Raw genomic sequence first — 15,909 nt, forward strand, 5'->3', positions numbered from 1 at the left:
GGAACTGTGCAATGCTGTTCTAGGGGCACAGACACTAGTCCCTCACCCTCTACGCACACACACACACAATGGTAAGAGCTGCAGAGATGACGAATTTGCTGGTATTGAGTTAGTGGATAAGCTGACAAAAAAATATACTCTTTATGGAAATGGTAGGAGTGGGTGGGTTCAATCACCCTGCCCGTTTCCTCCAATCTGTTGACGACCCCACCTCAACCAGGTGCAACCAAAGACACCTTGAAACCAGCCATACCAAGATCCGTACAATTGAATATGACAAATCACCGCTTTTTACCCCCGCAACTACTGCCTCATGAAACCATCCTATCCAGTTTATCAACTCACTAAAATGCACAGGACTAACCATTGACTGGAAACTAACATGAAATCTGCACATATAAATCTTACAGGAAAATTATACAACAGAACAATAATTCTGTAGCCATTTACCGATCAAATATGAGAATTTGATCTTTGTAGTGTACTCCACACCTGCAAACGTGGAAATTGCCTTGTCTCATTTTGCAGGGTCTGGAGTGTCGCCGATATTCCTATGACACCCCCTCCAAACATCAGATGAATGACTACTGTCGATTGCCCAACACCGTAAGACGTGCCTCAGTCCTACTGCAACTACAAATTCTTGATGTTGACATAGAATAGGCCAGTAGGGGCTATCTAAGGAAAGTGGCAAACGTAAATTAACGGTTAAGGCGGAGATGAACATTCTTGGGCACTAATATATATTTTTAGAAAACTGGGGTCGTCTGCATCAGCCGACATGTCTCCACAGGCCCTTACATAATCTAAGCTCTCGTATACTTAGTTTGAGCAGGACCCTCACCTGATATACGGATTACTAAGTGTAGCTACTTCAGCGAAACCATATTGCCTGTGACAGGTATCGAACGAAACAGCGAGATCTGTTCCTGAAGAAAAGGAGGAAAGTTTGAACTTTAAGGTTCTCTTGTCGTCGAGACCATTCGAACAGTGACATGGGCCCTCAGTAGACAAGGATGGGGGCAAGAATCAACAGAACCCGTGTTCAAGGAAAAGCCACGCTGGTTGTTTGAAGTGGTTTGCCGAAACCACAAAAATTTAAATCAGGTAAGATGGACCGCGATTTCATCGTTACCTCTCGTAAACGCGGCGCCGAATATACCACGGCTATTGCTACACATTTGTGGTTTCTGCCGACATTCTGCGTATGGTCATAATGTGGGAATGTCAGGCTCCCTAGCTGTATACCTCGCTTGGAACAGGAACACAAACGCCCACAAAAGAAACATTTGTGGAATAATGTTTGGAGAAACTGTTTGCCAAAGCATGAGGTTGCCACAATCTACAGGCTAGTAGTGTAATTAGTCATCCAGGAACTCGTGAAAGCTTCAATGCAACAGCGTGACCAGAGAAATTTCAGTTTGAAATGTGATGTCATAAGATACAGATTCTTCTGCGATATTTCCGCAGCCTTGGCCCAGGGGTAGTTCCGCATCGAGCGCCGGGTGAGAGGGTCGCCAGTTTGCTGCCTCACCACAGTACGCGCGCACCTGGACAGTTTTCTCTCGGTGTCTTTCGTGTCGTCGTGTGAAGCACATCGTCGTGAGGACGTTAGTGTCAGTTGTTGTGTGAGTCCCCTGATAACAGAGTAGTCCGCTCATAATATCGTCCATGGGTGTTCTGGGAAAAGGTAAAGACAGCTTCAGTATCGACTAACCCACTGGTTCCTTCCAGCCTGGGTCTTTGGAGGTTCACAACTGGCTGAGTTCATGAAACATCTGATCAGGTTCATACAGTCTATTTTCATTCTGATATGTCTTTCTCCTTAAGTTTTTGGATCAACTACAAATAGATAAGTTGCTTTAGCCTCCATGTTCTCACGTTCCGTTTAAGCACTGAGATGGTTCCAGAAGTATGCTGCTTCCTGGTAACGAGGAACTGAAGTATACAAATGTCTGAGGGCTTAATATCCCACCAGAAGCTGACAACGGTTGACATTTCTCTCTTATAGTAATATGAGGGGTTTACGCTGCCAAGCAAGTCCATTCAATACCGGTTGTAATGTTATAGCAGGGTCCGTTCAGTGGACATGGTATTCAAACAAAACAAAGTTTTAAGAATGTAACTGAAGGCATCGAGGAGTTACGGACGTTTATGCTGCGTGTTTTGAAACACGATGAGAAGAGGCACGCCGCGCCGTCTGCCCCAGTGGTGTAGTTGGCTTTGGTATAGAACCGTGTGGCGAGGTAAAAAAATACTAGTCTCCACAGTAGAATGAGTGGAAAGTAACGTCGATCTGCAGTAAGATTTGGAACATACACTGGGTTCGAACATTTTGAATTGTCTCGAAGAAAACGGTCTACTGAGACATACTCACCACCGATTCAGTAAATTTCATTCTTGTGAGGCACACCTAGCTTTCATAGTAGCGAGTGCTGTCGACAACGGACTTTGAACTGGTTCTTTTCTTGATTTCCAGAAGGCTTTTGATACCATTTCTCAGAAACGGCTTGTAATCATTTTGCAAACCCACTGAATTTTGTCCTAGTTGTGCGACTGGATCCGTCATTTCCTGGTGGAAGGGTCACTGGGCGTACTAACTGACGGAAAGTCCTCGAGTAAAACAGAAATGCCATTAGGGGTACGAAAGGGAAGGGTTATAAACCGTCTGTTGTCCCTAATCCGTATAAACGATTTAGGAGACAATTTGAACAGCTTTGTCAGAGTGTTTGCACATTATTCTGCCGTTAACCCTCTAGTAAAGTTGGCATAAGATCAAAACCAATCGCCAAATGCCAATTTATTTAGCCAAAGTGACAACTGACTGTAAACAATGCACAGAGGTAGGTCATGCACATGAATACGAAAAGAGATCCTTCACGTACCGGATACGTAATAAATCACACAAATATAAAAACTGTCAGTTCAACTAAATACCTAGGAATTATGAACTATTCGAATTTGAACGATGTTACAGAAAATGTTGTCGGAAAAGGAACCGAAGACTTCGTTTCGCTGGAGTCCCTAATCTTGTTAGTATTGTTAGTTCATCTACATTCTAACTTATATTTCTAATACCCAGTGTCAAATTGGAAGTGCTGGTACTGTCGATGAGATTTGATACACCTGCCTGCCTGGTCCCGGAGCGCGGCGGATCTCGGTCGTAACGGCGGCCGGCCATTCCGCGTCCGGCGGCATTGGGTAGGTGCCCCTCAGCCTTTGTTGGTTTGTTTATTGACTATTTTGGTCCGTAATAAATTCCCTCATAATCTTAAGTGATACCTCGTTTGCCAAACTATTTAGGATATGATAGGTGTCAGCTCGTCGTATTATGGAGAAGATGTCTCTGTTCGGTAGTTGTTGTCTTAAATCATACGCTACGTCGTCATATGTAGGACAGTTATAGATGATATGTTCAGGTGTGCCGTCCCGAACACCACAGTCACACGTTGGTGTAGTCCGTTCACCAAATCGACGTAAGTATATGGGATATTGCCCATGCCCTGTAAGATAATGGAGCAGTCCTCTACTTGGCTCAAAGAAACCCATCTCTAATCTTTCCTTGTTATCAGTGAGCAGTTGAAATACCCTTCTCCCCGTTTCTTCATTTTGCCATGATTACTGCCATAGCTCCTGCCCCCTTCCTCTGATAGCAAACTTGTCACCTAACTGTACCCCCATGATTTCCCTGGTCTTTCCTTTGGTTACCCAGTACCATGCTGCCTGCTCCCGTATATTGATGTGTAATGGATACAGCCCCATTAACACCAACAACGCCGTCCCCCTCCCCAGGAGGAGTTCGATATGCCCAACAGAGCGTGACAGCATATTCCTCTGCACCCTTCTCACGGTCATGGCAGGCCTCGTGAGCCTCTGTGCCCAGACCCCACACCTGTATCCTACTATTGATGTAGAAATATTATTGTGTAGAGTTTAATGAGATTGGGTTTCAGATGGAATCTTTTATGTCCTATGTTGATGAGATTGCTTAAAACTTGTAGGGCTCGTTGAGATATGGTGTCTATATCTGATGTATAATTCCACTTTTCATGAATTACAACCCCTAAATATCTGGCCTCGCGGCGCCGTAGAACTGGTGTTCCTTTGATTCTAACGGTTGGATTTCTAATCAGGCTACCTTTCAGCAATAGATACGTGGATCTGTGTGGTACAATCCTTATTTTTGCTTCGTGGCACCATTCTAAAAGTGATGTAATTGTTTTTTCCACTTTCGGTTCTAGGTCTTCACCGCTATGGCCACCAACCAGCAGGAGGTCATCTGCGTAGGCTGTCACGTCTAGTACGTCCTAGCTGAGATATAATATCTCTAGCAGCGGTTCTATATTTACATTCCAAGAGAGTGTCCCCAGAACAGATCCATGGGCAACCCTTTGTGATGGTTTTACTTATTTTTCCGCTGGGTGATGATAACCAAACCTCCCTGTCCTCTTAACAGCTCCTCAGAGAGCCACAGTGGGGCCCTGAGCACTCTTCTCACACAAGGGGGAGAAGAGCGAGGGCCACCACAGGTTGTCGAATGCGCCACTGATGTCCACCATGATGCCTACCACATACTTGCGTGGGGCTGAGCTGCAGACTTCAGCCACCAGGGCAGTTGCGTCAGACACTGATCGCCCCAGCCAAAAGCTAAACAGCCTGTCACTCATTCCGCGCAGTATCCTGTGTATCGCCAGACTGTCAGCCAAAAACTTCTCTATTAATTTCCCCAGGATATCTAGGAGACATATCGGCCTGTAGGAATTGGCTTCCTTATGGTCCTTATCTTTTCCTTTCCTTATAATTACCAAATTTGCCCATTTCACAATTTTCGGAAATTTACCAAGCCTTAGGTATTCATTGAAGAGCCCTTTATGAGGTCCTATTAGCTGAGGGGCGAGTAATTGTACAACCTCTGCTACTATGCCATCTGGCTTTGGAGCCTTCCCCCTTCTGAAAGATTTAATATGTACTGCCACTTCTTCCTTCTAAAAGGGGTACACCATGGTGTTGTTGCTCTACTCTACATTATGTTCCCTACAGATATGGCACTGAATCTCGTTGTCCTCATTCTCCTCATCATCTGGTAACAGAATCTGTAGAAGGACCTCGGCAGACTCCTGCCAGGACTCTGTCATTTGGTCGCCATCTCTGATTGTCGAGAGAACCTTGAGAGATCTTATTTTTTCTCTCTGACCAACTTATAGGGGACTCCCCTATGGGCAGTGGCCAGTTGGTGCAGCACATATCTTTCCCAGCTTTTAACCCTAACCCCCTCAGTTCTTTCTGGAATACCTTTCTGGCTGCCCTGTATCGCTGCAGCCAGAACTGTTTTTCTTGCCAGACGACACATTGCTGGTAACCATTAAGCATGGTACTTTAACGAAAGTATTTACTGTTTCTTTGCCATATTTACCGAGTGTATGTGACAGAATAGATACCATTGTACCCACATTAATCTCTTACTTCGTTCTCGAGGTTCCTACTTGAGACGTGCAATAGTTTCAACGTAAATGTAGCACATTTTGCCTCGCATTCCTTTTCTGTAAATTTACCTAATTGAATTTCACGCCAGCCGCTGTGGCCGAGCTATCCTAGCTACTTCAACCCGGAACCGCGGTGCTGCTACGGTTGCAGGTTCTAATCCTGTCTCGGGCATGGATGTGTGTGATGTCCTTAAGTTGGTTAGGTTTAAATAGTTCTCAGTCTAGGGGACTGATGACCTCAGATGTTGTCCCATAGTGCTGAGAGCCATTTGAACCATTTTTTTGAGAATTTCACGAAAACAACTTCGTCCTTCTTCCAAACACTGCGGTTTGAATTCCACAACCACCTCTGTTACTTCTGCGTATGCTCAGTCCTAGCACTCCTTCTGATTTTGCTCCATACCCGCTGTCATGCCGACTTGACCAGGTCTCCAGGTGCTGCAGCAGAAGTCTACATCTACAGTTACATAGATACTCTGCAAATCCCATTTAAGTGCCTGTCAGAGGGTTCATGGAACCACCTTCACAATTCTCTGTTATTTCAACCAAGTATAGCGCGTGGAAAATACAACGCTTATATATTTCCGTGCGACCTCTGATTTCCCTTATTTTCTTATGATGATCGTTCCTTCATATGTAGGTCGGCGTACACATTCAGGTTCAGGTTCTTCATGTCGTTCAAAATCAGCGTATCTATACATTGAAACGTCGTGCATTTCTGTATCATCCCCATTACATTTCTGAATTGTACGTTAAACACTGAAGAGCCAAAGAAACTGCTACACTGGCCTAATATCATGTAGGGCCCCCGTGAGCTCACAGAAGTGCCGCAACACGACTCATGTCTGAATGAGTTCTGGGGGAAATGACACCATGAATCGTGCAGGGCTGTCCATAAATCTGTGAGATAACGAGCGGCTGGAGATCTCTTCTGAACAGCACGTTGCAAGGCACACCACATATGCTCAATAATGTTCGTGTCTGAGATTTTTGGGCCAGCGGAGGTGTTTAAACTCAGAAGAGTGTTCCTGGAGCCACTCTGTAGCAATTGTGGACGTGTAGGGTGTCGCATTGTCCTGCTGGAAATGTCCAAATCCGTCGGAATGCACAATGGACATGAATGAGGTGATCAGACAGGATTCGTATGTACGTGTCACCTGTCAGAGTCGAATCTAGACGTATCAGGGGTCCCATATCAGCCAATAACGGCACACACCCAACACCATTACAGAGCCTCCACCAGCATGAACAGTCCCCTGCTGACAAGCAGAGTCCTCGGATTCATGAGGTTTCCTCTATACCCGTACACGTCCATCCGCTCGATTCAACTCTTACCTTTCATTTCCTTTGGTCGATAATACTAAGTTTATGACACTAGTTAAGTCATTTGATGCGAGGTATTCTTCGGCTTCCTGGAGGACCCTGACAAAAAGACTTAAATTAAGGACGTTTTTAGCAACATACTGGCTGAAACAAAATATCAGTACAACGAAAAACCAGACAATGTTGGATATTTCACTTTTTTATTCACTTGATAGCTAGTTTGGAGCCAGGACCCATTATCTTCCTTTTACGAGTTTCCACCCGCTCAGGGTAGATGCGTTGCTTATAGCGACTATGTGGCAATAGAGCGACTGCTGTCAGGTACGTAGGTTGTTCTTGAACGTTAGACAGATTATCTGAAAATCAATTAGAACCAGAGGCAATTCTGATCAGCACGCATGAGGGGAATCAGGCATCACATCTGGATAAAGAGGGAGGACATCCTGGCCACCAATCGGCTTAATGGGAGTAACAGGAGAAAGGGTGACTTAAACGGATCAGACAAATTTAGAGGCGTCTCAGTTTTTCTGTTGTTTAATCATTGCAACACCAGAAATGCCAATGACTTTCCCACACGTGTATGTTTCTGGAAGATGCTAGGACACACACCAGCTATCTCAACTTCCTTTTTCGCACCATCGATCCCACCAGTAGAGCAGGAGTCAGCACTACAGTATATAACAACCAACAGACTCACTTCAGGGAGCGCTGTGTGAGGAGTAGATGTACCCAACTGCTCTCTGTCCAGTATACGGCATCTCTTGTGATGCACTGCGGACACAGCCAGTCTGTTAACAACAGTTTCACGACCCTGCAACGAAGTTCAAACTGAAAAGTCAGGAGCAGGTAGATGCGCATTCATCTGTTGCTCCATTCCACCTGGCTAAGACGTGGAACCAATCTCGTAGGCAGTAGAAAAGAGATCAGCAACGCCAATTTCGACGCTGTTCCAAGGAGCAACACAATTATCCTCCACTAGCAATTAGATCAGAGGTGGCCACTTTAGGTGATGAGAAAGAACTTTGCCACTTCCTCATTATATGTTGTATGAATGCGGTACTGACAAAACAGTAGATGGGAAGGAGTGTTGTTCTTTACTACCATCTCCACTGAACGGATCCTTCTGTAACTCTGTGAAGGATATTGAGTGGACTTGCGTTCACATCCTATACCCCTCACATCAGTCTAAGAGACCAAAGTAAACTGTTGTTACACACGAGGACACGAAAACGCTGAGAGGAAGCTGTCCAGGTATGCACGTTCTGTGGTGAGGCAGTAAACTGGCGACCCTCCCACCTGGTGCTCGATGCACCCTTGGACCACGGCTGCAGAAATAACATAGAAGAATGATGTCGTATTTGCAAATCAGATTTCTCTGGTCAATGTGTTGCATTGGAACTGTTCACGAATTTCTGAGTGACTACGCAACTTGTCTATAGAATGCGGCAGACGAATGCGTTTTCAACAAATTTCTCTGAACATTATTGGACAGTAGTCATTCATTTGATGTTCACAGGGGGCGTTCATAGAAAATACCAGCTCTGGGAAATGAGACAAGTCAATTCCCAGGTTTGGAGGTGTGGAGTACAGTAGAGGGATACAGTTCCCATGTTTGGTCAGTAAGTAGCTACAGAAGTATCATTCTGTTGTACGCTTTTCTTGTATGATTTTTACTTGCAGTTTTCACGTTTCTTTACAGTCGAGGCGTAGTTCTGTGTATTTTAGTGAGTTAGTAATTTGGGTAGCATATTTCCATGAGGCAGTAGTTATGCGGATGAAAAGTGGTTGTTTGTCTTATACAGTTGGCTGGGTTTTGGAATGGCTAGATTCAAGGTGTGTCTGGTTAGCATGGTTGAGGTGGGATGGTCAACACATTGGAGGAAATGGACAGGATGTCTGAACCCGGCCGCTCCTAATGTTTCCATAAACAGTACATCTTCTTGTCAATAAGAGTAGGGTTCACTTGGAACTTCTCCTTCATTGACTATGTTCTGCAACTTATCCACTACCTCAATAAGAACAAATTTGTCGTCTTTGCAGCTCTTAACCTTCTGACTATGTGTGTGTGTGAGTGGAACAGGAAGTACGAGATAGTCGCACAGGGAAAGAAATGAAAAAAATGTGAAGCTTCAGTCACAAACAAACACAGGAATAAATGCCAGTGTCCTACCAACTATTAAATTGACATTCAAATAGTTATGAAAGATATGGCGCATAAAATCTTGTCCACTAGCGTAAATTCACGTGCTTTTTTTTCAAGACCAGACCATGATTTCCATATGTCGTCAACCTTATGTCTGCAACCCCTTGCACTCGTACTTAGACTAAATATATTCCCCTACAGGTGAGACATGTTAATTGACAATCGATTGTCCGGTATTGGCGGATAAATGCAATACTGCAGTTCCTGTGTTGTTCATAAATACGATGGAATGTTTCCTCGGACGTGCATGCGTCCGTATTTGCATGCATGTCCGAAAGGACATTACAGTGTACTTCTGAAGAACACAGGTGGAGCAGTATAGTACTGGCCCACGAAAAGCTCTCGTGCGAAGCAAAAATGTTGACCAATATTTTAGTCACACTCTTTAGTTTGTTTACGTCCGTAGGACATGTATGAGTTGTGGTCTGAGGCAAAGTCTGTATAGTTCTTTGTCATTAGCAGAACTGGAAATTATGAACAATGTGTCGCAAATTGACTTGCGCACCAGCGTGTAACGTATGGATGCTAATATCTGTATGTAATGCTTTCAGGTGTACCTAGTGACGTAAGGAATTTCTGATACCTCCAACCATTCACTGCTTGCTTTTCCGATTTCTTTGAACTACCTCACACATCCTTCGGTTACGTACTTAACGATTCCTTGATATCTGAGGATGTATCCTGTCAATCGATTCCTTCTATTAGTCAGACAGTGGCTCTATTGTTTCCTATCAGTTCGATCCTGTACCTCTTCATTATATATTCTATTTCACCACCTTATCTTCAGAATTATTCTGTATCGCATTTCAGATTCTGCTACGATGGGAGCATGACACTTGTATTTTCTGCTTGCCATCATCCGCCCATAACACCAACGTATGGAGGGCCGGTGGGCTAATGTTGCAGGGCCAGACCTTCTGAAACTCATCTGGACTGACCCCCTCTAACTAAAGGACAGGCTGCCCTCCTGTTCGTGAACCATATGTTGGTCTGGCTGCTGTATAGACGCCCCTTCCACGTTGTTGCATCTGCAGTACGGCTGTCTGCATCACTGAGGCACGCAGGCCACCCCACTCCTGCATAGCCTTGCTGCTAAACAGTGGAGGTGGGGGTGGGACTGGAGTATTGTAGCCTACGCTGTCCAATATTTTCCTTGGTTCGTAAATGACATGAGGGTATCACAGGCCCTCTATATTGTCCCTTGCACTGATAATCGCCGGGTAAGATTGTCTAGACGTCTGCTGAATCCTTTTAGTCTTCTGAGTCTTTCTTCATATTCTTATGTAAAATTTATAAATTACGTATTTCTATCTCTAGGTATACAGATCAAACAGAATGAAGCGATTACCAGCGGCTGTAGATATTCCGTACGGAGCAAATTTATTTTAGATTCTTTATAGATATTTTGTATGAAGCCCTTGTCGACACAGACAGTATGTAAGCGAGAACATTTCGTATCATACAGTTAGATGCGTCTGTGGATGAATTGTCGCATCAGAAATGAGCGATTTGTGTTGTGTAATGGTTTTAGACATAGGTATTTCACATAACCCCTGGAAAAGAAATGAGTTGGTGTCAGGGCCAGAACTCTAGCGGGCAGGGAACGCAGTGCCGTCGTGGAAAGGACGACGGATTCAACGTTTTGGGAGGTGCTGATTCTAAAGTGTGCAGCGGCTTCGGATTCGCAGCTCTTGCATAACGATGGAAATTCTGAAGTTAATTTTACATTGTCTGTAATGCTTATCAATGTACTGGTAAGTGTTAGCTGCAGTGACGTGTCACCGCTGTAGTGATTTTGGGTTGGCCCGTACGGTGGGCCCCAAACTGTACGGTCTCGGTCCGTGTCGCTGGCCTCCCACGCCCTGCATTATAACGCCCACAGCCGCGCTGTCGCAACCGGGACTCAGTTTGGGGCACAGACAGGATTTCAGCTGACCGCAAACCGCTAGCCGCCTGCGGTCACAGCTGGGATATGACGCCAGCACTCTTGCCTGCTCTTCCCACACACACGCACGTAAGAAGCTGGAGTATTCCTGGCACACATCCGCAATGATCTCTTTACGCAAATATGCGTTCCTGCGTCAGTGGCTTGCCGCTAAAGGATAAACATGTCCTTAAACGGCAAGTGCGTCTATACTGTATGGAAGCCTGTGTGTAGCACATCCTGACACTTAACACTAGCTTTAAAATGGTTATGAATATTCCCAGCTAGGTTTGGAAAGTCATTTACCAGCTTCACTGACACATATATGAAAATGTGAAATATGCACTTGAGTATAATTAGTCCAGGACATTGTTCAGTTAAGCAAGTAGTGACAGTGTTTCTTGATCGCATCATACAATTGCAATCAGCACAAGTAAATTTTATAAGATTGTTTTGAGAAACATTGTACTCAGAAAATGGAAGCATTATATTATTATAATGATTTTTACTTGTTGCACCTTATCATATTTACCATGTTTTAAAATTTCACAAAGGTTCCAAAATTACTGTCAGTTTTATTTGTGTCCTTATCAAAATATCAAACCAGAACACATGAGGTTTTAACATATTCTACATCTGTTGACTCATCAGCGAGAAAACTGAATTCAGTGTGTCTCAGTTTTCTTGGAACTTCGTTCTACGTTGTTATGGCTCTCTCCTATCACATTGTTTACGATCTGGAAACATTCAGTTCAACGCAGTTGAGTAGCATCTGAAATTTAGAAATAGGGAAACAACTCTCGACTACGTCCCCCAGCTGACTTACTACACTCAAAAGAAGACTGTTCTGTCACGAATCCTGTCAAGTAAACACTGGATGATTGAACAGTGGAAACATGCTGTGTGGAGTGACGAATCACGGTACACAATGTGGCGATCCGATGGCAGGGTGTGGGTATGGCGTATGCCCGGTGAACGTCATAGGCCGGCGTGTGTAGTGCCAACAGTAAAATTCGGAGGCAGTACTCTTATGGTGCGGTCGTGTTTCTCATGAATGGGGCTTGCACGTCTTCTTCTTTTGCCTGGTACTATCATAGCACAGGCCTACATTGATGTTTCAAGCACCTTCTTGCTTCCCAATGTTGAAGAGCAATTCGGGGATGGTGATCGCATCTTTCAACACGATCGAGCACCTGTTCATAATGCACGGCGTTTGGCGGAGTGGTTGGACTAAAAAATCATCTCTGTAACGGACAGGCCTGCACAGAGTCGTGACCTGAATCCTACAGAACACCTCTGGGATGTTTTGGAACGCCGACTTCGTGCCAGGCCTCACCGACCGACATCGATACCTCTCCTCAGTGCAGCACTCCGTGAAGAATGGGCTGCCACTCCGCAAGAAACTTTCCAGAACATGATTCAACGTATGCCTGCGAGAGGTGTCATCAAGGCTAAGGAAGGGCTAATACCATATTTAATTCCAGCATTACCGATGGAGGGTGCCACGAACTTGTGAATCATTTTCAGCCAGGTGTTCAGATAGTTTCTTAATGGAAAAAATAAAAGTTATTCATATGATGTGGGCTATAAACTGAAAGTATATAGCGTATGCAGAAGAACATGGAAACAGAGCAGCTGAGTGGCATTTCGGCCGTCCAACAATAGAAATGGTGGCTCCATCTTGGTGTGGGCTGTCTTCCATGGAACAGACTGGGTCCTCTGGCCCAGGTGAATCAATCGAGGCTAGAGATGGTAATGCTCGGGTATTTGGTGAACATTTGCAGCCATTCAATGGACTTTATCTTCCCAAACAACAATGCGTCATGTCACCAGGACACAAGTGTTCGCTACGGATTTGAAGAACAACCTGGACAGTTAGAGCGGAGGATTTGGCCACCCGCACAGCCCGACAGGCGTCCCGCCCAACATTTATGGGACGAAATCACTCCGTGCCCAGAATCCTGTGCTGGGAACAAACACCATGGCTCAGTAGCAGTGCAGGGGCTTCCTACGTCCTGTTGAGTCCCGCCACGCCGACTCGGCGTACTACGCCAGGCAAGAGGAGGTCCGGCACGATGTTAGGAGGTGCCCCATGACTGTTACTGATGGTAAGTGGAAACCAACTGTTTAGCTGATTTACTTTCCGCTGGGCGACATTCCCTACATCTACACTTAATAATTACTGAGTAAGGCAGTGCATGGCGTAGGGAAAATCGTGTCTGTACTATTTATTTCCTTCCATACCCCATTCACGTAAAAATGACTGTCCGTAAGCCACCATACGCAGACTAACCTCTCTCATCTTATCCTCATTCTACCAACGCGAGATACACAATGAGGTGGGATACCTCATTACACCGTGTGGGGCCTGCTTTTGCCAGTGTAGTACAGCGACTTTATGTGGCATGGCCTCAGCAAGTCATTGGAAGTCCCCTCCAGAAGTACTGAGCCATGCCGCCTCTAACAGCCGGACGCAGCGAGTCTGCTAACAACAGCTTCCACGACCCTGCAACTGAGATCAAACTGAAAAGTCAGGAGCAGGTAGATGCGCTTCCCTCTGTTGTTCCATTGCACCTGGCCAAGACGTGCCAACAGTCTCGTGAGCAGTAGAAACGAGACCAACACAAATATCCTCCACTAGCAATTAGTTAATAGGTGGCCACTTTAGCTGATGAGAAAGCACGTCGCTAGTTCCTCATAATATGATGTATGAATGCGGTACGCACAAAACTGTAGATGGGAAGGAGTGTTGTATTTCACTACCATCTCCACTGAATGGATCCTAAGTCTGCGAAGGGTATTGAGTGGAATGGCGTTCACATCGTATACCCGTCACATCACTCTAAGAGACCAAAGCAAACTCTTCTGGCCAAGACGGTGTGTTACACACGAGGCCACGAAAACACCGAGGGAAAGCTGTCCAGGCATGCGCGTACTGTGGTGAGGCAGCAAACTGGCGACCCTCCCTTCCGGCGCTCGATGCGGAACTACCCCTGGACCACGGCTGCAGAAATATCGTAGAAGAATCTATATCTTATGACATCACACTTCCAACTCAGATCCCGCTGGACACTATGCTCCATTGGAACAGGAATTCTGAGTGACTGATTACGCAACTTGCCGATAGAATGCGGCAGACGAATGCTTTGGGCAACAAATTTCTCTGAACATTATTCGACAGACACTCACTTTGTGCGCATTTGTGTGCGTGTTCCACGTGATGTGTACAGCTGGAGTGCCTGACATCCCCACGCTGTGGCCATACACGGAACGCCAGCAGAAACCAAAAATGTACAGGAAAAGCTGTGGTACAGAGGTAACGATCAAATCACGGTCCATCTTCCCAGATTTAGGTGTTTTTGTGGTTTCGCCAAACCACTGCAGAAACCAGTGCGGCCTTCCCTTGAATACGGGTACTGTTGATTTCTGCCCTCATTCTCTGTAGTGAGAGTACATGTCCCTACTGAATGGTCTCGACGTCAAGACGAGTTGAAACTTTAAACATTCCTCCTATTCTTCGAGAGCAGAACTTGCCGCTTCCTGCGAAAACATGGATGTTCAGTACGGTTTTGCTGAAAAAGCAACAGACAGTGATCCGTATATCAGTTAGGGCACGTGCAGAGACTACGTTCACAAAACCCTAGGTTATGTATGTGTGTGTGCAGACATGTTAGCTGATGCTAACGACGATCTCATTTTCGTTAAAATGCATTCGTATCCAACAACGTTCACCTCCGTCTTAACCGCTAATTTACGTCTGATGCATTCTATAGTAATTCGCTACTCGCCTGTTCTCTGTCAATATCACGAAAATGTAGTTGCAGTGGGTTGGAGCCTCGTCTTACGGCGCTAGGCAATCGACAGTAGTCATTCATTTGATGTCCACAGGGGGCGTCATAGAATATACCAGCGACACCTCCAGGCTCTGGAAAATGAGACAAGTCAATTCCCAGGTTTGTAGTTGTGGAGTACAGTAGAAGGATGCAATTCTCGTGTTTGATCAGTAAGTAGCTACAGAAGTATTCTTATGTTGTACACTTTCCTTGTATAGTCTGTATGTGCAGCTTTCACATTAGTGTACAGTCTAAGGTTAGTCTTGGGTATTTTAATAAGTTAGTAAATTGGATAGGATGGTTTCTTAAGGCTGTAGTTACGAGTTTGAAAAGTGGTTGTTTGTTTTATACAATTGCGTGGGTCTAGGAATGCTAGAGTCAAGGTGTGTCTGTTTGCACATGATTGAGGTGGGGTGGTCAACACATTGGAGGGAATGGACCTCTGAACACGGCTGCATTTAATGTTTCCATAACCCAGTACATCTTCTTGTCAATAAGAGTGGGGTTCACTTGGAACTTCTGCTTCATCGACTATGTTCTGCAACTCATCCACTACCTCAATAAGAACAAATTCGTTGTCTTTGCAGCTCTTAACCTTCTGACTATGTGTGTGTGTGTGTGTGTGTGTGTGTGTGTGAGTGTTTGTATACACAGGGGCATGGACTGGTGCCCATACCACTGGTATAGACAGAACACTACCGCCTGTTACTGCTCTCACCCAGCGCAATGTATTAATTTTCATCGCTACAGCAGTCATTGCATTATCACACAATGGGTAAATAGTTCTTTATTTCTTTTTTTGTCAATGTGTTGTGTTTCTATCTAACTGCGGATGGTACACCGCTCTACTGTCTGCTGTTCTCATCTAAGAGTGTGTACCTGCCTTTAGTTTTTCGAACGAACGTGGAACGCCACATTCACGTTCAGCAGAAAGTGGAACAGGAAGTACGAGCTGGTCGCTCGGGGAAAGAAATGAAGAAAATGAAAACTTTAGCTCTCCAACAAACCCAGGAAAAAATGCAAGTGTTGTACCACCTACATAATTGACATTAGAAGACTTATGTGGCGAGATGGCGCATAAATTCATGCGCATTAGCGTAAATTCACCTGCATTTCTTCAAGACCAGACCACGATTTCCACAT

Source organism: Schistocerca americana, unplaced genomic scaffold (assembly GCF_021461395.2).
Source record: "Schistocerca americana isolate TAMUIC-IGC-003095 unplaced genomic scaffold, iqSchAmer2.1 HiC_scaffold_493, whole genome shotgun sequence".
Classification (NCBI taxonomy): Eukaryota; Metazoa; Arthropoda; class Insecta; order Orthoptera; family Acrididae; genus Schistocerca; species Schistocerca americana.